The 24,782-nt window shown below is 40.9% G+C and overlaps 2 protein-coding genes across 2 annotated transcripts in view; one reads left to right on the forward strand and one right to left on the reverse strand.

Moving 5' to 3' along the window:
• Positions 1-21,986, reverse strand: part of LOC108896906 (1-phosphatidylinositol 4,5-bisphosphate phosphodiesterase beta-4) — a 62,987-nt gene extending 41,001 nt beyond the window's left edge. Inside the window, 3 exon segments of the mRNA XM_018696206.2 lie at positions 5,893-5,959; positions 17,862-17,907; positions 21,621-21,986. The gene's annotated coding sequence lies outside the window, so the exon portion shown is untranslated.
• Positions 1-24,782, forward strand: part of gpcpd1 (glycerophosphocholine phosphodiesterase 1) — a 259,347-nt gene that overhangs the window by 22,760 nt on the left and 211,805 nt on the right. The gene's annotated exons all lie outside the window — the stretch shown is intronic.

The following is a 24,782-nucleotide window of genomic DNA, read 5'->3' on the forward strand; positions in this document are numbered from 1 at the left end:
CCTTAACAAGTATGGAGATCCTGTGTGCAGGTGTGCCTGCGTATGACCTGTGTGTGATCTCTAATTCTACTAATTATCACACCTCCCCATGCTTAACTGAAGCCTAATGCAGCATGCCAACTAGGCTACATGTTACTACAGAAAACCTGGCTGCAGTGAGCAATATTTCTCACTGAAATACGAGCTGCAAGACTGAGGGAACAGTGAAAAGCTGAATGGTGAAACCAGCTGCTAATCAGTGCTGAAATTCCCTGAAATTCCCTTTTCGCTTGTTTCAATTGATCCACATTTGGGCTCCACTTTGCTCACTGAATGTTGAGTGTTAACTGAGGTTTCTGTGGTCCCTCCAGCAGTGTGTAACTTTGTGTTTGTGTGTGTGTGTGTGTGTGTGCATGTAGCTGCATATTCTCTGTTTGTGTAGGTGTCTCCATGTTTGTCTGTGTTCTAAGTAAGTTTGTGTCAATGTGTCTGTCAGCTTGTGTGTGTTTAAGTTTGTTTTCTTTAGCCAATTAGTCCTCTAAGCCCAGAGAGGGGAATGTAAATAACTTTTATTCAGAAGACAGTGTTAGCTTTGAGGTCAGTTATGCAGAGTTGTGATGAGAAGATCCCAATTATGATTATTATATTCTTGAAACAACATTTTCTTCTGTCAACTACTGAGAAAAACAGGACTCAGTGGCCTCCCCTTAAACTTATTACAGGCTCCTTACAGACCTCATTAAAACACGAGTGGATTACACACAAATCTATTACTGATGGCACTTTTTGTGTTTATTGTGAATTAACATGGGAGTGACTTCTTCACTGTGAAGACGTCTGTTGCCTGAAAGGTTTGTTCTTGCCCCATGACTCATCATAAGGACAAGAACTATTGCAACCCACTCATGTTTCCTTCAAAAACACAACCATAGAAATGCCCTTGAGCAAGGCACACACAACTCATGCTAAACAACTGCTCCAGTGGAGCTGGCAATTGGCAAACTGTAGACTGTGCCAGCGTATGTGGCAGCTCCCACTTTTCTCTCAGTCTGAATGTGTTAAGCTCAGTGAAAACAGCAAATGTGCACTGTGGTAAATTGCAGTTAAGAGAGAGAAGAAAAAAGCTTCTGATGTCAGTTGGATAATATATGCTTTTCTTGGGCTGTATGTACAAAACTTCATAATCACCATTTGTTTCTCTGGGACTATGGATGAGGAAGTATTATGCTGTTGAATGGAAGAATGTCTTTTTCCAAGCCAAATGACCCTTTTCTAACCTCCGTCTTGCCTTTTATAGTTGAGCATCACCCTGCTCACTCAAGCTCCTTGGTCTTGGGTTATATAAATGACTTGAGCCTTGGATGGAAACTGGCTGTCTTTCAGTCACATACACTGACTGCAGTGCCCAACTGTGTCAACTGTCTGACACAAGATATGGGCACATACAAGTACTTACCACACGTGCACAAATATCATTTATGATGCGCACGGATGTCAGTATGAATAAGACTTCCACACTTTCAAATACAACAGTAGGATCTCCCTCTCTTTCAAACACAAGACCTTTATCAGGTCAGTCACCAGGGTTCATCCCTACTGAACAGGAGATTAAGACGTAAATTAGTTCACAAAACACACACCCATACTAGGACACACACACTCACATACTCAAAGAGTTCTATATATAGTCATCCACATCCACCCTCTGCCAAATTGAGTTACACAAAGAATTTAACACATGGCTTAATGGACGGAGCATCCACCTAATAAATGATGGCCTACAGCCCAAATGATGGATATTAGTGTGTGTGTGTGTGTGTGTGTGTGTGTGTGTGTGTGTGTGTGTGTGTGTGTGTGTGTGTGCGCGTGTGTGTATCAGTGAGAGTCTGTTGACCCGAGGGCCAGTGACTTCCCTCACTGACTCACTGAGGGAACACTGAGGCCCCTTAGAGGGTACAAGAGGAAGGGGAGGGGGGGGGGTGCAGTGAGAGAGGACTAAGGGCTGTCCCTTGGTTATCAGCAATCTTAACCAGAGGTATTTAAAGTACTGCATGTTTGACTATGTGTGTGTGTTTTGTCTGCACTTAGTCAGGGAGTTCCCTGTGTGTAATGTGTGAGTGGCCAGGCTTTACACACTTCATCCAACCCTTAGAATGGTACACAGCTTTCTGAAACCTCCCTCACAATTTCTAAACAGGCAGCGAATCACAGTTACTTTTGTTTGGAAGTATAATGGGTGCATAGGGAATTTGACAAGGAAGTTAATAAGGGCAGACAAATTACAAGAGAGCAAAACAATACAGGGCTAAGACTTCAGGCAGAGAACAAACTATCAGCAATGCAGGAAACACTTTTACATTGTTTAGGGAATCCTTATTTCAGTGATGTTTTAAGTAGTGTATGGGAAAATTAATCTAAAAATAAAACTAGAAATCTTCAATCATTGCTCCATGATGAATATGTGTAGCTGAAGCCACCAAATGGAATATGGAAAAGACCATTTTTCAAGGAAGTGATGGTGTCCGTGTCTGGTTAATAATAGAAACATCACACCGGAACACTGGTATTAGAGAGACTTCAAAGTGTATGCAATTGATTTTAAAAAGTGTGTGACATACCATGGGTTGTGAATATTAAAAATAGCATGGACAGTGGATATGATTGAGGAGTGTGGAGCCTGTGTAGACAGCAGCACACATTTTTTGTTCTGACAGACTGATGATGATAAAAAAGAACCTCAATCACCTCTGAAGTAGACTTAACTATCTTCTGTTTCACCTCTATTTTGTTCAAGGCTCTAACTCAAGAAGTAACACTGAAAATGTTTTTGAACTGAACACAAGCATTAGGATCGTTTTTGGTCTTATGATTTGAAATATTCCACCAATTAACATACAGTAGTTCACATTTTCTCTAAACACTGCATCAGTCCCTGCTGTGTTGGCCTGTAACGGAATCAGTTTATAAAGAAGAAGCACCTTTGGTTATTTGACATCCGTTTTATAATATTCCCACAGGTATGTAAGGACACAGCCAGAATCTAACGTAAGGCTTAGTCTAATCTTGGCATAAATGGATTGATGTTTCACTCAGAGGTGATGAAGGTAAGTGCAGGGCAACTTGAAAAAGCCTGTTAATTTGAGCAGGGGAGTTAGGTAACTGGCCTTTACAGAGGGATGCCTGCAGAAGGAAAATACCAAATTATCCCAAAATTACTTTGTTACATCACAGACTCAGTCCTGCACTGCACTGTGTGGCACTGCGCTTGTGTGTGTGACGGTCTCATTTAGACCAGATTAGAAGGTCGAAGGTTTGGTTTGCCCAGCTACACATACCCTGCGGAGGGCTCTTCTGGGGCAGGTTTGCCCAAACATGGTCAAAGAAGTAAGTGAGGATACACATACACGCTCAACATATTCTGGTTGACCTATGTGAAGTGCCTGCTAAGCCTCTGAATTCAAGTTGAAAAGGATTCAATGTTTCTTAGATAAACTCAAGCCTCTTAGACTTCATGAAAACCTGTGTGTGCAGGCGACTGCAAAACAGCACAATAGGGAACTTGGGACAATGCATTAAGGGGATTAAAATGCCCACAAATGAACGGAACACAAAAGGAGAAATTCAGTTTGGGGAGTGCACTGTCACATCTGAAATGTTAGTCAAAGATGCAGCCCTCTACCCACTCTCCATACTGCTGCCCATCTCAGAGGGGGACACAGAAAAATGAAGGATAACCCAGCAAGAGAAATGAGTAATACCCAGAAGCTTGAGAGTTTGAGACAAGGAGACTCATTGTCTCAGGGGGAGGGTCTGGGGGCTGCTCAAAAATATGGTATTTCTCCCATTGCCCAAATAAGTACCTATTAAAGGAGAATTTGTGCCCTGCTGAGCTGCCGATAAGGCAGCCAGGAGAAAAGGGTTGTGGAAATAGAACATGTCCATATAGAGAGGGGAGCCGTGGAGAGAAGGACCAGGAACGGGGCAGGGGTTAAATGCTTCCCCAGAATCTGAGCTTTCCACTGGCGTAAACCCAGTGAAAAGAGTCCCTGAGTCCCTGCTGACTGACACAGCCTGAGGGCCTACTGTGAGCATGATTGAGCATAGGCAGCTGAACAACTGCCCAAGAAATCACAGCTTTTAAATCGGTTCCACGTGCGAGTGCCATGTTTACCAATGTTTGAAAACACTAATGATGAGAAACTGTAGATTTTTCATCAGGCTCTTCAGTCAGCATCAGTCTTTCCCAGGCAGTGAGTTTTAAACTACTAGACTGACAGAGAAAGAGAGAAGACAGAGACAGAAAGAGGAAAACCTGTCTTGACAAACAAACACTCCACAGATGTTGCTCCTCTCTGACACCACTGGTCTCCATAGCAACCCTGCTGGCCAGTAATAGCCTCTAGCTCGCCTGGCTGCAGCAGCGTCATGCAGACGGACACACACAAACATCATACACACACACAAACAGGCACATTTCAGCCTCTGAATGGGATCCCAGTGTGTATTTATAGAGAAAGAAGGACTCACTAGCCCACCCAGCCCAGCCACCCCCTCAGGCCTTACCACAGAGCACACATCTCTAGACAGAGACCATCTACCCCCATCATTAAAAGCCCTGGCCACACACACACACACACGCGCATGCACACGCATGCACAGCCATAAAAACAGATCCACCAAGTCCCTCGATTCTAGTAAACAAGCCCTGTAATTGGCGATAACAGATAGCTGGGAATTATACATTAGAGCTGGTTTGTGTTGTTGCTTTCCCCGGGTACGTGCAAAAAGCACCTGGCTGAATATTAAGATGTGCAGCCATTTTAACATGGAGAAACTGAGCTTTTCTCTAATACAGATAATAGCTTCCTGTAACCAATGCTAGTGTATTCCAACATTTGAATTCTGCACTACATATTTTCCATTTAAAATTTGAGAAGATTGTTGTCAACAGATGGCGGCACCAGGCCACACCCTGTTAAAGTAGTTATACAGGAAAACAGTGGGTTATTTCCAAAAAATTTACACAGATCAACATATGATAATTTCTTATCATTTGGTTTCCTCACTTGTAAGACCTTCTTCAGAGGATGACAGAAAACTAGTCCATACTGATCCTATATTTGCAGATGAGCATGCACCAAGATCAAACTCCACCTTTGACCCTGGTACAAACACCAGGTTTTAGTAAAGTGCTCTGACTGCACACCTTGACATGTTGTTATTACTTTTGCGTGAAACACTTTGTTTCACCTGTCCTGCATAAAAAAATATATATATAATGATCTAAACTGAATTTTATTGGACTGATGTGCAACAGGTGTGAGGCCTCTGTAAGGACAGCTGGCAACTGATGTCTCTTGTTTGACAATATTACCATCTGTAAATGGCTATTTGTACCATAATCTGATCTGTTAAGCTGCTCTGTCATCATTTAGAGAGGTATACAGACCTGTCCAGAATTCTGAAGGTAGAATAACATTAGGTAAAGGTTGGATAAGGGGAACAAGGTGTCACAAATATCACCTGAGGAGCAGACACCAACAGGAAATTCTGTTTAAATTTGAGTTGCTACTTTTGCATATTGTTTAACTTTGTGCTCTTTGTGCATATTTTTCATTCATTAAAGCTGCGTATTAATCACTCTGATTTCTGACGTTATGTAACCATTACATCAAGTATTGTCAACCCACTAATACTCATTGCACTCATCTGAGGTATGTATACTGTGTGCCTACCACATTACTGCTGTCACATCACACTGCCTTCACAGGAAATGATGCTCTATTTTATAAAGGTGACAGCAATTTGCAGTTCAAGCCAGGCAGTGACCCGGTGATTATGTAAAGGGCTGAAAAAGACTGCAAGCCTCTGTACTGCACTGTAAACGTGGGAGGTGAATCTGAATGTACTTACCAGGTGACAGACAGAGGGACAGAAAACTGAGGGGAGGGGAAACACTGGAGGACAGCACTGGACCACTCTGAAAGAAATGAACAGAGGAAAAGGGAGAGAGGAAAAATTAAAAAGAAATGAATGACATTGAATTTGCAGATATGTATAACATGCTGCTGGCTTCATTATTCAGCTTCATCTTGTACACTTACTGTAATACTACAGATGCTCGTGATGCCTTCGGGGGAGGCACTGACACATAAACACACACACACACAAGCACATCCCAACACGAGCATTTGTGTGAACAACACACACTGGGGTGTAATCACTTGCAACCCCCCTTCGCGCTCCTCATCCTATTTGGCTTGTGCAGAATTTTAATCATTCCTCTGGCTTCTGCTAAATAAACTTTTAATAGGAGGCTGCTTCCCTTAAGAAAGGCCGCCTTCGTCAGTGGTGGAAATGAGCTGGCAAATAAGACAAACGGCACCACCTCCGCATCTGTTCTGCCGTAGGTTTTGCGTGGTAGGTATATCAATGAGGATAAAAGAGTCTGCTAAAAGCATAAAATGTAAATGTAGCGTATAGATTGGGTCAAAGGGACAGACAGAGAGACAGAGTGGAGGAGGGAAACAAGAACAAAACTATAGATGGAAAGAGGGATAATCCTCCTCTTGGCGAGCCATCTTATATCCTTATGTCTGCACCAAAGACAAGACAAATTCCTCAACATTTCCGGTACTTAGCAGTGACCATGTTCTGCTTGTGTCTCTCCTCACCTCATTGTCACAGCTCCATCTTGCTTTGCCTAGTGCAGAACAGGAACTGTGGCGGTAATGGTTTCTTTATACAATCACTTTGCAAGATAAACTTTGCCAGATAAGGATAGACAGCCCAGGATAGATTTCAACAACTAAGTGAGGAAAGTTGCTGTTCTGCAGATTTTATTTACATCTAGGATTATCCTGGCTTATTAATGTTGATTTTTTGTAAGCCCAATAAAAAAAACGTATCCTGTGACTGGCTCCTTTGCTCCGCTTTGCAGAAGGCTTATCATACAGTACATCTTCCAGGTACTTTTTGAAGAGGATGAAACAAAAGCGATTCAATAACTACTTAACATGAACTACTCTATATTAATCTAATTCACTATGCCTATATGAACAACAATGTAGCAATACTAATCTAATGACTGAATATTTATTACAACTTTTATTTTAATTTCAGTGCATTTTGGACATATATTCACACAGGCAGCAAGTTAAGCCACCCAACTGCTTATCAATCCACGCTAAAGATGATATCCTGGAAAAGTCTGTCACTGTCATTTTCATTATTTGGTCATTTACACAAGCTCCCTGCCTATTACTTCCTGTAGAACCATTTCCTGAATGATGGGTCTTACCCAAAGAAACCATTCCTGCAATGCTTAACTATCTGAATCTCATGTATGCCCATAAAATAGAAGGTTATAAAGCAAATATGGACCAAAATAGCCACAAGGATATACCACATTAAACATAAAAGTATATTACTGAGGAAAAGTGCTGAAAGGAAAATTATGACACTGGTTATGTAATACAATGAAGGGGTCCTTGTTTACTAATCGGGCTCTGCATAATATCATAATGAACAGGATTATGAATGAAATGATTCTATGAGTAGCCCATGTAAAATACCAAAGGGTCACAAGGGTATGCTGTGGAATATTTGACATATAACAATTTACTTGATGAGGGAATTAAACAAAAAAAATCAATGCGTAATCAACGACTGATTTTACGAGTCAATATTTCTTCAGCAGGTAATCTGCCATTGATCAGCTAAATATTGATCCTCCTCCATCTGTGAAGTCATCTGCCTTCTCTCTCCTTCTCTCTCTCTCTCCCTATTGTGGATGGGCTTCTCCCACAGTGGCAGCTCATGTGGATCAAATATTCCACGTCAAGTGGCCTCACTGGACAAGAGCTGTTCACAGGCTTCTTGAGCCAGGGGAGAGGATCAGTGGGTACACTCTACGCCAAAAAAGGGAAGCCATGTCACGTATACAGAGCTCAGTATTTATGTTATGCTGAGCATTTTGGTGAGAACATGACAGTAAGGCCTAGACAGACAGACAGACAGACAACAGGATCCTCTAGGGGCTGTCACAGCAAAGGCTCAGCCATCCCTAGTCTTCAGTCTGGACTGTGGAGCAGCTAAGATGCCCCTATGTAGACTAAAATTTTAACTCTGTAAAGTAGCAAGGCAATGAGATCCCTTCAAAGTTAATAGTACAAATATAAAATCAATTGCTGTGATTTGTTCTTGAAGCTTGACTGTGGATTCAAAGCCTGTCCAAAGCTTTTTTTGATTTAGACAGGTGAAATGAAAGCAGTAAACAGTATACACTGTCAGCATTAGTAAGTTATTTAAGGTAAAGTTGTGTAACCATGTTTTGGTCCTATTTTTTCACCAAGTATCCTTTATCCATAAAAACAACAGTAAACTAGAGTACAAGAGTACTACCATGGAAACTCCCAGCAAGCACCACTGCCAGTATAGTCCAGTGACGGATACAAAATATCAAACAAAGGATGGATGCACTTTGCTACCTGAGCTCTCTCCTTCTGCCCTTTCTGCATGTGTGTTTAGAGTATGTGTGTATTTTTAGAGGGTGCTATTCCAAGTAACATCCAGCCGCGCGGTAATAATTCCTTTGATTAGGGCAACAGGTAAGAGGCTGGTAATCTCACCCCTGCCTGCCAGAGGATTTAAATGGTGTAAACAGTAGCACCTCTCTACCATCATCACTCAACCAATGACAGCTCTACAGGGGAAACACACAGGGGTGCTGATTAAAAGGACAGCACTGTTAACACAGCCAACCACACACACTCCCACAGGTATTACAAGATGGGATATGGCAGGGGAAGTGACATTATCCATGTCACCTGAAATAGCCTAATCTAAAAATAACACACATGCACACACAAACTTTAACACACATACAGGAGAAATATGCTTGTAAAACAAGTGTCATTAATCATAGCTGTAAAGTAAAGCAGAGTAGTGCCATCTAAAAAATAAACATGTATACATATATATTCATATGCTAAAAGAGTAACCACAATGACTGGGATGATGACAACCTCCAAAATGTCTCTTATAAACTAGATTAGATGTGAAGAGAATGACTGGGTGGATCAAGAGCTAACAGCATATGTCCCCGCCTCAGGAAATCGACCCAACCCGTAGCCTGACACGAAGCTCTCTGTGGGACTCACTGTTGGCTGTTTTGCTGCCATGAACAGCACCTGTCAGGGTATTGAGAAAATAACGCTCATTTTGTCCCCTAATGTCAGATAACTTTCTCTTCTATAAAGCCCTTCTGAGAGTCACTGTGAAGGAGAAATCAAACAACACCAACTCTCTGACCGGAGGAGCACTCTGAGAAAACCCCGCCTCCTGTTTTTCATACAGCTGTGTCCCCATAGGGCGGTGGGGTTCCTAAGAGGGTTGACGTAAGGTCACCAGATTGGAAAGTGATTTCTGCAGAGGTTTATTCTCTCTATCTTCATTTCAAAGCACGTTTCCGTCAGATGGAAATCCGGACAAACAAGAAAACAACAAAATTATTTAACTGCAGGAACAGAACTGGATTCATAATGTAGTAAATATTATTGTTATAGTATGACCACTCTCATCTCTGCACAGTGAATATAAAGCTACCACAAGCAGCAAGATAGCATAACTTAGCAAGCAACAAAATTTGCCTATCAACACATCTAGAGCTCACTGAGTAAGATGCAATATTTTTCAGTTTAATCTGTACACAAACTTCAGTGTAAAAATGGCTTGCTGCGGCTTTACTGGAGGTTACATCTTGTCTTGTTGTCACTGGGAGGTTGCCAGGCAAGACTCCAGGAAGTTATTAAATCCCCGTTTCCACTCTTTGTTGCTAAGCTAAGCTGACCAGCTACTGATGGTAGCTCTATATTTATCATACAAATATAAGAGTGGTATCACTCTTCATATCTAACTCTTGAGAACACCAATTATGTTACTTTTACAAGAAAAAATCATGGGCAAAATAAATTAATGTACTGCGGGCAACTACTTTTGGATACACTTTTCATAATTAACAGCCGCTGAAAGAGATCAAAACAACTATTAGACAGTTTTTTTGGCTGTGCAGCAACTGTGCAACAACTGCAACACCTGTTATGGTATCTGTAAAAATAGGTCCTACTGTCTGCAGTTAACTGCTAACATTTATACTTGAACATAAGGATTGTGAACCTATTCTAAATGAATCATACATTCAGACATGTGGAGCATCTCTGCATTTCAGTTTCTTCATAAATCCTCCAAAACACTACTCTGTTTTGAAGGTGTTTCACTTGAGGTTTTATTATTAGTATTTTTTTTCTTATTTTACAATGTGCTGTTACCCAGTGAAGATATAAAATAACTAGAAGAATTTATTTTAATATTCATACATATTTTTATACATATTTTTTCCCTGTTCCCCCATGTTTAAATATGTTAAATGCAAGTGGCTCAAATATAATACATTATGTATTTTACAGACATATCAAAACTACAAACCAACCAAAAGACCAGCACTGACTTGAACTGAATGAATGACTTGAGACAACGATCTTTCTTACTGTCTTCTCAGTAGAATGTGGGTGAAATTGAAATGGGAGGTAAAGACAAAAGGAGAGGCGTCCTGAGAGAAGCAGAGAGCGGTGGAGGAAGAGAGGGAGGCAGTCAGACAAAGAGAGAGATGCACACGCACTAAAACATTTCACATACACTTTGACTTTTCAATTCTTCCTTTTCTGTATGATGCTGTCAGGAGCCAGCTCCCTGAGGGTCAAAAAGAGCCAAAGAGAGAGAGACAACCAGAGAGAGTAAAATCCAGGCATAGAGAAAAGGTGAGCAGCAGAGTTTTTCTACTTAGTGAGTCAGAGAGGGGGAGAGAGAGAGAGAGAGAGAGAGAGAGGAGAGAGAGAGAGAGAGAGAGAGAGAGAGAGAGAGAGAGCACAGAGAACATCACTCCTTTTGCCTTGGAGAATGATGGACGACTGTCTTTAACACAAGGACAAAATTAGGTCTAGGTCTCTCTCTCTGTGAGTGTGCACACACACACACACACACACACACACACTCATCAGACACACAGGGAGAGCACCTCTCCTCTTCCACCAATGTGCTGGCTAATTCGTGGATTACATTTGCAGTGATGGAGTCCAGGATCCAAGGCCACTGTCATAAGGATATGGTCTTTACTACCAATGACAGGAAACCATTCAACCTCAACAACTACTGATAGCTATTATACAGCATAATTTCTGCCAGTATTACATGGCATACTGTATGAATAAAGCAGAAAGCAGAAAGTGTTTTTTAGCCATGAAATCTGTAACATCTATCTGTTTAAGTGACACTATTTTGGCTGTCAAACTTCATTACAGATGGACGTGTAATTCACACATGATACTTAGCATCTAGTACGTGTGAGAGAGAAGGGAGTTGGAATGATAAAAAGAAAGAAAACTGTTCTCAGTTCTTTCATAAGCTGATTTTAGTAAATTTGTAATTTGTATTTGCTCACATGTTGAAAGAATCCTAAATATTATGAAAATATATGAAAATTAAACCCAATTCTAGATACTCTATTTTATGCATTTTTTCAGCAATAGCCATTCAATGTATTGGCATTCTGTCAGTTCCACTATAAACAGTAAATTAGATATCAGTGTTAATGAGTCTGCCATTCCCGCTTTGGATTCAAACTGCCCACTAATGCTCAGCAGGTTCACAGGAAACGCAGAATACATGTAATTAAGCATTATTGTTTTTAATTTTGCTTTCAATTATAACAGTCTCATTGTTCACTCTTCCACAGCTGTATCAGCTGTATTAAGTTACTACTAATGAAAACCAAACATCTCCTACTGCTGCTAGTGTACATTAAAGTTTTCAACTGCCGAAACACCTGGGGGTGGGTGGGGCAGCTTTTATTCTATAGAAGTCACTGAAAAAGCTATTTGTGACTAAGGTTAGCTCTGACCAATCATTCACCAAAAATGCATCTACAAGACAAGACATCGCCACTTTGGTATTTTTCATCAGACATTTTTATTTTTGCAAGCAAGTAGGGAACAAGAATGAGCAGCTCACTTGGCTGCTCCTTCTTGTTCCATGTGATTGAAAAGTTGCAGGCTGCACCTCCAGCTCCTTACACCATGTGCAGCATGGAATCAGATCACAGTTGCAATTATTTTTGACTGACTGCTTTATCAAAACAACATGGAGTTTGTTTGGGTACATTGTAAACAGTTACCCGAGTTGCTCTGTTTTGCTGATAAAGTAGCTGCTCGAGCCATATTTGATGTCACAGTTGCTGTGACCACAATAAAATAAAGTGTGTTGCCAAATCAACCAGAACTGACATTCTAGTGATTACACATAAGTTATTTTAAGTGTTGTGCTGGGTATTCATAAACAGCTGGCAAGGGGGAACCTATGGGGGTGGGGATGAGGACCTAATGTGTGATGATTATAGTGGCTTCTCATGTTTTCTGAGGAAGAACAAAAAACACATTTTTACCTCAGATCTGATGTAATCTGAGGTTTGACCTTGTAAAATTGCTGACATTGCCTTTCCAGGAGTGACTTGTGGGCCTATTCGATCCTGAAACTGACATATAAAGTTGTCAGTACATTTATATAATGAAGAGTGTGCCTGAAAGGGGCTTTTAATTTAAGGCCTCAGGTTAAAATAACTGCAACAATTTCCTTCAGTGTGTTGTGCTACAATAAAACCAGTCATACAATTTTTCTTCTAATTGTTGATTCAAACTCTGGCATCAGTGGGGTTATTATAAACAGAATGATTGAGTCAATTTTAACTGAGCCAAGAAAGATCAACCACCTCTTTGCGAAATACACAACAACTACAATATGTTTGACTGACCACTTTAGACCTCTCATTCCTGCTCATGTCACCCATTATTTTCTATTCTTTAACTTCACTGCTTTCTATGAGACCTGATGGGATTTCTCAAGTCACACATTCTGGATACATGTGAAGCATACAGTTTTGATGTAGCAGATGAGGTCACTGGAAAGGAAAAAGGAGTAACTAATGGGGCATGGAGGCAAAGCAAGTTGAAGCTGCTCGAGAGGGTAAGTGCAGCTTGAAAAAACTGTACATATAATATGTGCTATATACAGCATATGGAATTTCCTATTCTTCCTCATGTAGTATGATAGTGTCATTCTGAAAAAAAAAAGTCTCCCAGCATTTGCCAGAGGAAGATTTACAATATTCCTCTTATAATGTGCTTTGATTGTGACACTTTTCTAAACTTTACATTACTTCCAGAGTTTGTTATGATAGCCATCTAATGGATTTATGTGCTAAGCCCAGAGGTTTGTTTAAATGACATGCGAGAAGTGGCTGATGAGAAATGGCCGGGGGCCTTTGACAAATATCTGGAACTGGTTGGAAATCCATGTGAGGGAACTGTTTGCCCATTATACTTTGTGTTTATACTCAGCCTAAAATTTGTTTGTTTCTCTCAAGCCTAGGAGTTCAGGGAGCATTTTGTATTTCATGAGATGTAAACTCATGAGGACGGTTGACAAAAACATCATTAAAATCCACTTTGTTTCTCAATACATATAACAAATAGACATAAATTAGCCCCATAGTAAATACTTCACAATGTTCCACTCTGGGATATCTGCATAAAAACCAGGCATTCCCTCGCAGCCATTAGATTATGTAAGTCAATAATAAAATAAGAGACAATTGTGCTGTGCTCTCTATTCTGCATTTCAACTTAGCTGAGCAGGTTAAGTGATAAGCTCAGCTGCTAAATGTTACATAATTGCTTGGACTTGTTATCACATACAGTAGTGGGCTGTTTAAAGATGCTCCTCTGGCACATGCTGTATGTACACACACACACACACACACACACACACACACACACACACACACACACACACCACACACACACACACACACACACACACCTCTCTCCTTTCCCAGCCAGACAAGAGCAGTGCTGTAGAAAGAGGAAAAAGCAACATTCCTGCTGTTTATCTAGTCATCTGATCAGGCCAGCGAGTCATGTGTTGGAGCTGTGTTAGAGGCTCTGCAGCATGCTTTAGGCTAACACTAGCTTGATGTATTCTACTGTTTCCAGCATCTCTGTCTCCAGCATACTTTCACACTGCTCTCTATCTTAATATAAATGCACTGCGTCCCCTCTGAATCACACAAACGCTGGAGCTGTTTTGAGAAAATATTCTCACCACTGACAATGACTTCAAGACCTCTTTGTGTTTGATTCATCTGAAGTTCACTGATTTCATATTGCTGGTTAAATCCATAAATCATCCCACAATCATCCCACAACCATCCCTGATTTTCTCTTTTTTGTCTCTGCCTATTGAAGCCTTTGTTCTGGGAAACATCAAACCACAACCTGCTCAACATTTGATGTGATCAAATATGACTTTACTTTGTTGCTTATAATGCACAAACATATAAATAGGTACTGACAATATGCAAAATTCAATCAATAGTAAAGAGTCTCTTACGGTTTCTTAATTTTCCCCTTCAAATATGAACAGTGTGATAAATGCAGCAATTATTTTGCTGACTTCAATGATCCTCATCAGTGTATTGTAAAGCATTACTCTCTCTATTATTGGGCTAGCTGGGTAATAATAGCTATCCAGGGGAGGATGGTACAAAATCAAGTTTTGCATTCTGGAGCGAAGGTCGACAGTTTAATTGGAAGTGCAAATTGCGTTCACATGTATCCCCATAGTGGATTGAGCCATGGGTAAAGTGAATGTGCACACCGCAAGTGTGTGTGCATTTAAAAGGAGGAGCGAGGGCGGGGGATCAAAGAGAGCACGTGTTTAGCCGAGCTACAATTATCATCACTGAAGTGTTGGTTTTACTCCTCGAAGCCGCTCTCACACAAACCAGGATGCTCCCACTGCCTGCTACTGAATCATCTAAGCTAATGCTGCCAATTTTTTGTTAAGAAAGAGTAAATATTGACTTGATCACTACAGCTCCCATCTGTTGGTGTGAGAGTGAGCGGCTCCCTCTCTTTCTGTCTGCTCTCCCTCTCTCTCTCTCTCTCTCTCTCTGTGTGTGTGTGTGTGTGTGTGCTGCTGGCTGAGAGTCTGCAGAGAATATCCCTGTCATTATATTCACCCTCCAGCAACATTTACCCTTGTAGTGAAGACACACTCTGTCATCACTGATCTCTCACTTTCTTTAAGCAGCAAACAGCGCACTCCCATATTAATCTATAACATCTGGACCAGTAAAGTTTGAGGTCAGGTTTTGATCAGCTATGTTGCGTGTTTGAAGCGGAGACTGATGCGAGCAGAGTGGAGTGGTTTATCTGTGCAGAGAGCAGAGGGCGATGCTGGGATTTACTGAGCCTTTTAGCTGTGTCACAGACCAGCAGAACTGCACAGCCATGATGATAAGGTGTTTCATGTAGTATCTTAGAGACCTGTTCACCCTGAAAGACTGTGTTCTCTGACTAGAAATTTTCAAACTGAGTCCATATTAAGTGTAGTTAGTACAACTTAAGTAGATGTAGACATTTAAACCTTTTATCACAACTAGTTCCTTGAAACTACATATATCCTTGATAACTGAACTGCACAAATCATATATGATACACTAATGAAAAACATCCCCCTTTTTATATTGCAAAACAAGCTGCTTCAGCACATTTGTGTGAACATGACACAATTGTGGTTTTGTTATTTCAGAGGCGCCATTTTCTTCCTATTACAGGATTACATTTAAAGATGCAGCTCTTTTGAAAGTGACACCTCCTCTGCCTGGATGCAGCCTCAAGTTACTGTCACATCCATATTTTCAATGAATGTCAAGGTCTGAAAATGCAGCTGAGGGCAGGACAGTGTTTCAGGGTGCTGGATCCATGCAAACATTTGCAATGGGAATTGATTTAGGTATGTTGACTCTGCCGCTGCTGCTGCTGACATTGCTGCTGGTACAGGCAGTGTTGACGTATGACTGCTGCTGCCACTAACAGCATTTGAGTTTTTGATGTTTGAAAGAATCTGATAGAGATGCTTTATCAGAGGTATTACTGAACACAACAATGGATGACCCTAATGTCTGCTACTATTAGTTCTATGTGTGAAAGAACACTGACCTCTGTGATTGTCTTCTCATTACACACACAGATGCCCATTATTAGAAATGCTCTGTTACATAAAAACACACAATCTTATTACTCAAAAGAAACTTGATCAGATGTAATCCAAACAATATAGGTAATTCATGCTTTGTGTCACTCTACTGTATTCACATAATTTTGCAATATTCTTACAAGCTGGGTAATTAATTTGTTCTATCTATATTGAGTACATGTTGAAATAAAGTGAGCCATGACCACAAAGCTGAGACACATGAACCATGTGTACTGCCCACCATTTGATCCCTCACTGACTACAAAGAGGAAAACTGTGTTCTGATAGCAAGCAGCAACACTGGTACAAAATGGCAGGAACTGCAAGTGTTACAGTGTATGTTTCTTCTCATTCTGAATGGGTCTGGAAGTACCAGAGAATTTTGGGCCGAAAAAAAAAATATTTCTAAAAATCACTACAAGAGGGGAACCCCCGATAAAAGGCTTGGTCAGGACCAGTGACCTGATAAAGTGAAAAGTTCTAAAAACATGTTTAATATTTACAAACTGATGAGTGCTATTCTGTGGTATGTGGGAACCATACACTACAGGGACAACCAAAAACAGTAACAAATAAACATATGATGTTTTATGTTTTAAAAACAGTTTACAGTTTGAAAGTCTCTAGTGTGATACTAGAGACTGTAGTGATACTTGTGCAACCCTGCCTTAAAAAAATAACAAAAGTTATTATTATTGAAATAACTTCATGTTAATGCTACACTAAAACTTGCAAGTTGATCACTTGTAGGATTTAAGTAATTAGACTTAACCTGTCACCTTTTGTTTTCTAAAATGAGTACTTGTAATGAAGAAAATATAATGTAGGGATGATGAAAATGTATACCCCTCTACTCTATAAAAATTAATCCTAAAGCATATGAAAATTAATCAGGTCCAGCCAACAGACAGCCTTCATGCTACACATTACATCATTAATACAGATTACATCATTAATACAGAACAATCACCTCTCAGCCCTATTACAGTTTCTAGCTCAGCATTGAAGGAGCACATAGCAGCAACAGCAGCCACGCAACCTGCTTATCAGTGAGTGATGTCTGGCCGTGGATGGGCGAACGTTGCACATAAGTCTCATATGAAAGATACAGTGAAAAATTAGGCCTCTCGCTTTCATCATTCAGTACAAATACAATAAAATGTCTGCCCTTTACAGATCTCAATGCAAGTTGTTTGCTATGCCGAATGCTTCAGAGGAGAGAGCATTTGTATTCCCTAATGCCACCTCAAAGACAGAATAACAGAGAGGCAAAATAAGAATCAAGTGAATATCTGTGCTAAATGTTAGAAGGCGTCATCCCTCACCTTCTTGTTGGTTGTTGTTTTTTAATTCCCCACCTTTTTTTGTGCGTTCAGAAACACATTAGATGACACACTGAGGCATCCAGATTACATAACTTGTCAGGTAGGCCTACAGGCAGGATGAGGCCATATGTTTCACTCACATACACATACACTGCATACACTTTAATCAGTTGCCTTAATGCAGATTAGGTTATTAATATGCAATCATGAACTGGTTGCTCTGGAAAGAATAAACTAATGAAGAGGTAGCCTGTGTTTTAGTAAATTCTGGGAAGAGAGCCTTTTCACCAATTGCTACCAGATGGTTCTGTTAGGCAGAACCTAACAGGCCCTGAATAAAAACAACACGAGAAAATTTAATGTGTATTGCTGCAGTGGTCTCTGGCAGTGAACAACCCCAAAACTCACCAGTTCAGCATCAATAATGTTCAGTGGGAGAAGCTCATGTCTTGGCCTGCAGAGACAAAAAAGGACATACGGTAAGAAGAGAGAATTTCATAAATCACAGGGGCCTGAATCTGGACTTATTTGGCTGAGGTCTAAAACCCTGCTATACAGTTAGAAGGACAGGACCTGAGATAAAACCACACAGAGAGATGAGCACATACCACATCCCCGTGCTCCCCTGCCAAGGAAAACATAAAGTAAATCACAATATCGACAAAGAGCTTCGGAGCAGCCTTAGCTTGTCAGATTTTAACAATAGGAGCAGACATGTCGAGGGTTGTGATTCAACATGTTTTCAACATAGTACCATGACAATGAGCCAGTCAGTCGGAGTGCCAGTCTGCTTGTCTGTTGGCTTATCAATCCATCTGGCTGTCTGTCTGCACTGCCACATTCATAGATCTCTCTGTGAGGCTTTAAAACATGACTGACAGCTTTGTAAAGGCTGCTGTGAGAAGAAACTGCGCTGTGATTAAAAAAAACCTGATAGCCCCATCAAAACAAAGGGACAGAACCAGAGACAGTCGGGCTAATCAAGACCAGACACTTCTAATAAAAAAGACATTTTGAAAAAGCACAAGAATAAATAAAGAGAAGGAATGAGTGATGGAGCACGCCAGCCTTCAAAAAAGAAACAAGCAGCTGAGATACACAGTAAACTTGGAAGCAGAGGGATGGATTCCAACTGAAGTCCCACTAGAATAAACCTCCAACCTTCGAGCAATTCAATATGATGTTGGCAAGTATGCCACTGTGAAAACATACAAACAGAGAAAAAGAGATTTTCTCACTTCACTGCCATTTGGACAAAGCCCTAGAGCTACAAACTTACCATAGCGCTACAGGAATCCAAGAAGAAAACACTAGGAAACGTGTGCCTTAGATGCATTTCATAGCCTAATCACCGTAATATCTGTGGCTGCAACACAGTCACATTTGTAAAACCTGTAACTGTAAAAGCGATGCCAGGCTTGGCATGTGTGTGCCAGGACTCTGAGATGTTGTTTTACTTTCCTCCTCCTCCTCCTCCATTATTAGCTATCCTTTCATCAAGAGTCAAAATCTAGTTTTGTTGTTAGCCTCTCTGTGGCTCAAAAAAGATATTGTTATTCTGTCTGGCTAGATACACAGAGATATTGAAAAAAAAAAAAAAAAACTCAATGTACCTTCAATCCATCCAGTTGTGAACAGTAAATTAAATCGCAACCCCACCACCTGCATTTCATACAGAAAAATACATTCTATACATTTCAAACAGGACACAATAAGATGATTTCACTTTAGAATAAAACAGACCCAGACCCACAGTGTTTCTGGTTACACCTATCAAATATTCAATTTCTTAAAGCAAGATGCATAGCAAAATTAGCAATGCAATCTCTCAAAATTTGTTCAGTCAGTGCTCATAAATCTACAGCTTCTTCCAAAGAATATTATAGAATATCAGCAATACCAAAATAATATTCAATGTGTAAAGTAATAATGGTTGTTCTCCAGCATGATGACGAAAAGGTATCATAGGATGCAAAAAGCGCAGTCGATTATGTTCCTCAAATCATTAGAACTAATAATAGCAGATGATAATCATGATCACAGAGCAGTATTTACAAAAATAACAGGGATTATCATTAAAGCCTTAATCATGCAGCCATCCTATTACCAAATAAACATACAAATGGATACCATTGCGTTGTGCAGCACCTCCTGAAAATAACCACACATTTCTATCAAGGTTACTGACCACTGAGTGCAACAAAGACAGAACACTTACAATGTCATCTGGTCCAAAAAGAGAGAAAAAATAAAAACACCTGCACACCCTCAGTTAGCCTTTAAGCTTCTTAGTACACCTCTATTCATCAAAATGCTTCACCGTCCGGATTTAAGCCACAGGTAAGGGATTGTTATTGGGTGAGGGAGGGTAATGTTTGCCCCTGTAATCACCAGTGAAACGTTTACGTGGCAATGTCAATAAGCCAAAGCAGAATTTGTTTTTCTTTACATAATGGTGGCGGTCTTTCACGGGCAACAGAGGACAAATGTTGGAAGAAAGTGGGTGGGAGACAACCTTCTGTAATTTTACAATAATAGACACCCTCTGTGGTCCACATCCAAAAGCCAGTTGAGATAAGATATAGCGACCAAACAACTGTTACAATACATATAACACACCTGCAATGCATTTTACAAGAAGAAAGAAGAGCTCCTCTGCAAACACGGCTCAGGCTTCAGAATGTATAAGAGGACAGAGTATGTCCGTGAGAACAGGTGGAATAGCTGACGCAACAGGTTTGTCAAGGTACAATCTACACTCATTCCGTGATTAATTTTGGAGGCTGACAACCCAAGGGAAATGTTGAACAAAATAATACATTATGGGCTATTTGAACTGCAAATAAACCTACGGGTTATTCCTGAACAAATAACCCTCTCTACCTCCTGGGTGTATGCGATAAAACAGGTTATGAAAATAGAAACCTGCTGTCTGACTCTGTCAAACTAAGTGATGCTGTCATTTGCACTACCATCAGAGACAGACAGTTTTTTTAAACATATATCTTCCGCTCAATAAAAATGGACAAGTCAACCAGCAGAACCAGATCCAGAAAACTGACATTGATTTAACCTCAAATCAGTATCAAGGTATCACCACTGAAATCTGATATTCAACATCTTTTTCACTCATTTGTGTGATGCAGGAGGGGTGATCACACTGAAAACAGACTGACCAAAAACAATATTTTGGCAGATATATGATCAAAATCTTATATTATTTTACCATCTCACTGCTTATTGATGTGACATTGAAGATACACTAAAAATAAACACAACATAAACACAGTTTCTGTCAGAAACTAGCACTTTTGTTTGCCCTGACAGTGAATCAATGACACCTTGCTGTCTGGGATGTATATGCATGGCAGCTGCAGCTCCTAGATTCACTTAGCTGCCTACCCGACTAGCCCCAGCAGCAGCGGCAGCAAGCTTTGGATGCACTCGTTCAACATAATAAATTAACGTAATACGACTATTGTCTGCCAGGTCAATAGGCTGTAAATGTTACAGTGCAGCGAGCCGTAATGTGAGTACATATGTGCAAACATAAGACCAAAAAAGCCAGTCTGTGTCGGATAGTCCGTTGACTTTTATGGCCACTGTGCAGTGTGCCTGTCATTGGCCGGCTGGCTTCTGCTCTGTCCCGCTACAGCTAGCTCCACTGGCTAGCCTCCCAGCCGTTGGAAACATCAATAACCCCTGTATTTCATCAAGTTTCCAAGCCGCGGCGGCTCTCTGCTGTCCCGTATTTACCTGGAAGAGAAGCCACAGCCCCGAGCGAAGCGAGAGTAAATTCGATATCAAATTGCAAAAGGTCCATTTTAATGCGTCTGGCTAGCTAGCTTGCTAGCAAGGGCTACAGTCTCCAGCTGTGTGTGTGTGAGAGAGTGAGTGTATGTGTATGTGTGTGGTGTGTGACAGAGACAGGCAGGGAGAGGATGTGTGATATCTGAATGATGCGAGCAGGATTTGGCGTGAGCCTCTGGAAGCTAGCGTGATGGAGTTTAAACGAGAGGTCCTGTTTCCACAGCATCCGTCTTACAGCTAAACACATTAAATTCAACACAATCTAGCCCGCGTTTAACGGAGCAGTCAGCACAGTAACTGAATATTCCATCAGCAGCTATGAAACACATTTCAAATAGATTTATGTTTGTTTCTTACGTGATTTCGGTGTTGGAGACGGGGACGGGTTTAATCCGACGGCGGAAAGAAATGATGCTTTGCAGAGTCCGGGTCGGGATTTTCTCTCTGTGTCTCTGTCTGTCTGTGTCTCTGCCTGTGTGTCTTACAGCTGCTGCTGCTGCTCTATCCCGTCTCCCTCAGACTGTGTGCTCTGTCTCCGTGCTGCCGGAGTGTCCCGGTGCTCTTGTACCACTCGCCCTCCAGTGGAGAATGAACGGCCCTGATGCGCTTTGATTAGGAACCCCTCTTCAGCTCGGCAGCGCGCGCTCCCCCGCCCCCCCAACACCAAACGTGCCTGCGCGTGATTGCCTACGTGCGCGCGCGTTTGTGTGTGTGTGTGTAGCGTGTAGTGTGTAGTGTGTGTATATATAAGAGTGTGTGCAAATGAGTGAATGAGTGTGCCTTGCGTTGACAGAGTGAGTCATCCAGCAGAACCAGATCCAGCTCCTCCCTGCTTCTAACAGCTGACTACTGTAGCCGCCATGCGTTGATAAAGACAAACACAGGCTCCCCCTCCTCCCTTTGTAAAGTCACAGTAATGCTGCACTGTTTTTCTTTTAGAGGCTACCGTGTGTCTGACTGCGGTGCACAGTGGTGAGTTCATTGCACTTTTCTTTCTATGGAAGGCATCCCTTCATATATTGCAGAGATGCAGCACAGTTTGTTTCTCGATTTCAGTCATGTTAAACAGAGTCTTTTTAGGCTGACATGAATCTTTAAGACATTAATTCATAACCAGAATCTGCATCAAAACAAAGTCATTTATGTGAGGATAAAGATTTTCCTCATTTTTAGATCACAGATACATAGATAGTAAACTAATTCCTTATTTTTCCTAACTTGTAACTTTTGCTGTAATAGATTTTACAGCAAATCTGCTACAGGATCTATACATTAAATATTACTGCCAGTGTAAAATGATAAGACAAAGTCTTTGGGGAGCTATAGATGAATGATATACATCCTTTGCATTATAATTTAAAGGGATTGCACACAAAAAAGTCTGGGGAACAGCAAGTTCAACAGATAAAAATAAAAAAGAGTCGTCAATATAGATGCAGCTGAAGTTAGGATGTCATGACTTTTAGTCAAAGTTAGGCTCCAAAAATACTGGATCCCAGAGTTCCCATAATGCAACTCCCACACCCATGTATCACAAAGTCTGCCCCTGGTTTATAAGGTAAAAAACTGCAGTCTCCACACCCAACCTGAAATAACACAAATGACATCATTAGAGTATTTTCTCTGACCTTAGAAGGCTCATCCAAAGCCACAGGCAACATTGTACAGCTCTTTTGACAGGATACAGCAAAAATAACCACTGTAACATTAGAGGAAAAAATGTTCCTTGATACTGTTCATGCTCCAGTGTTTCTGAGCTCTGAGGACTAAATGGTCTATAAAAGATGTGATGGATCAACTGGTAAGGAAAACCCTGCAAAGCAAGGGCACTGTGCCTTTATTCGTCCATTTAAAGGGGACATTTTAGAATTTAGGCCATGGTCTTAGGGATAATATTAGAATTACAATCAAAATGTGATCCAGGCTAGATTATGGTTAGGTTTAGTGTTAACATCACTTTAAGGTTATCCCTTAGGTTTAGGATTAGGTCTGGATTATCAATATTTGAGGCAAAGTGGCGAGGGCTAGAATGTGATTTAAAGCCAAAGACTGAAAGAAGTCAGTGAAGATCCTTTCAGTAGTACTATAACGTGTCTGTAAAAGTCTGTGTGTTTATGTGTCTGTCTGTGTATGTGTGTGTCTGCTCAGTGTACCTTCTAAGCAGCACCCTGTGGTCCTCTTCTCTTCTGCTGTCCTGGCATGCCTCATTAAAGCCCAGTTACAGGACACCTCCTCCTCCTCATCTCTCATTCAGCAGATGGACAGACGCAGGGTGATAATATTCCTGGGAGTTTGGAGGGGCGTCATTGTTTATATAACCCAGAGATTCTTATTAAAAAGCTGCTCTCCTTCCGTCCTGAACTCGGGGTTAATTAGCTGACTTCCTAGTTGCTGGTATGCATGGGGGCCTCTGAATGGTCACAGTGGTTGTTATGGGCGACCAGGCTTGTCTTATCTCCTGTTGCCTGTTAGGATTCTGCTGAGGAACAGAGACTGAGAAGGACATAGTGTTTATGAAGTCTCTAAAACACAAACACAAACACACACACACACACACACACACACACACACACAAACAAACAAGCAAGCACATATGTACACACAGCTGAAAATTCACACACACAAGCACATGGATACAAGCAAGTTTACACACAGAAAACTCAAGCCACATTCTGACAACACTCACATAATGTATAACAAGCATTGAGAATGTGGTCAACAGTAAAAAATTGTTATCACTGGTCAGGCTCCAAGAGAAATAGTTAGATATTACTGTGGCTGAAAACATAGTCGGTCCACACAGTAATATTCCCCTCTACAGGCTGATGCCATTCAATGTGAAATTCAACAGAAACCTAGGTGGATCTTCCACAAACATGTCCACGCACGTGCACATGTATATTCTCACTTGTCTAGTTATGACACATAGTCTTGCATAGTGACCAGTATCACAGCAAATTTGCATGATTTAGAAGTGTTGTCCTGTACATATAACAATTGTGTTTGATTTCCAGCTCCTCTCAAGTGGAAGTGCTCGAATTCATGTTCCTCTCAGGGTTATTTCAAAGATATTGTTACCTAGGAGATGATAGGAAGTAGATCATCAAAGCTTTCTCCCCACTTCCCTCTGCCCCTTTGTGTGACATACATATCCACTTACCTACATACACACAGAACATACACATGCCCACTCGCCCCACAGATTCTTCCAAACACATTCTCTATAGCTGGGTTTCACATGTTGCCTGCTTTCTGCAGTGCAGTTACACACATTTTATGCTCTTATTCTCTTTCTCCACCATTATTATCTAGTGTTTGCCTTGTTTCAAAGACTGTGAAAGACAATGAAATCTCTGTTTCAAGTAAAACAATAAGCCATGACAAGACAATGACAAGCGACACATCTGAAGGCAAACAAAATGCAAACAACCCACAATCACGCACTGGATGAAAAGAGTAGACAACAGATCTAAACAGGAACTGTTTGATAAGTGAATACAGGAGGGTGAAGCTCAGAAA

Source organism: Lates calcarifer, linkage group LG7_1 (genome assembly GCF_001640805.2).
Source record: "Lates calcarifer isolate ASB-BC8 linkage group LG7_1, TLL_Latcal_v3, whole genome shotgun sequence".
Lineage (NCBI taxonomy): Eukaryota > Metazoa > Chordata > Actinopteri > Centropomidae > Lates > Lates calcarifer.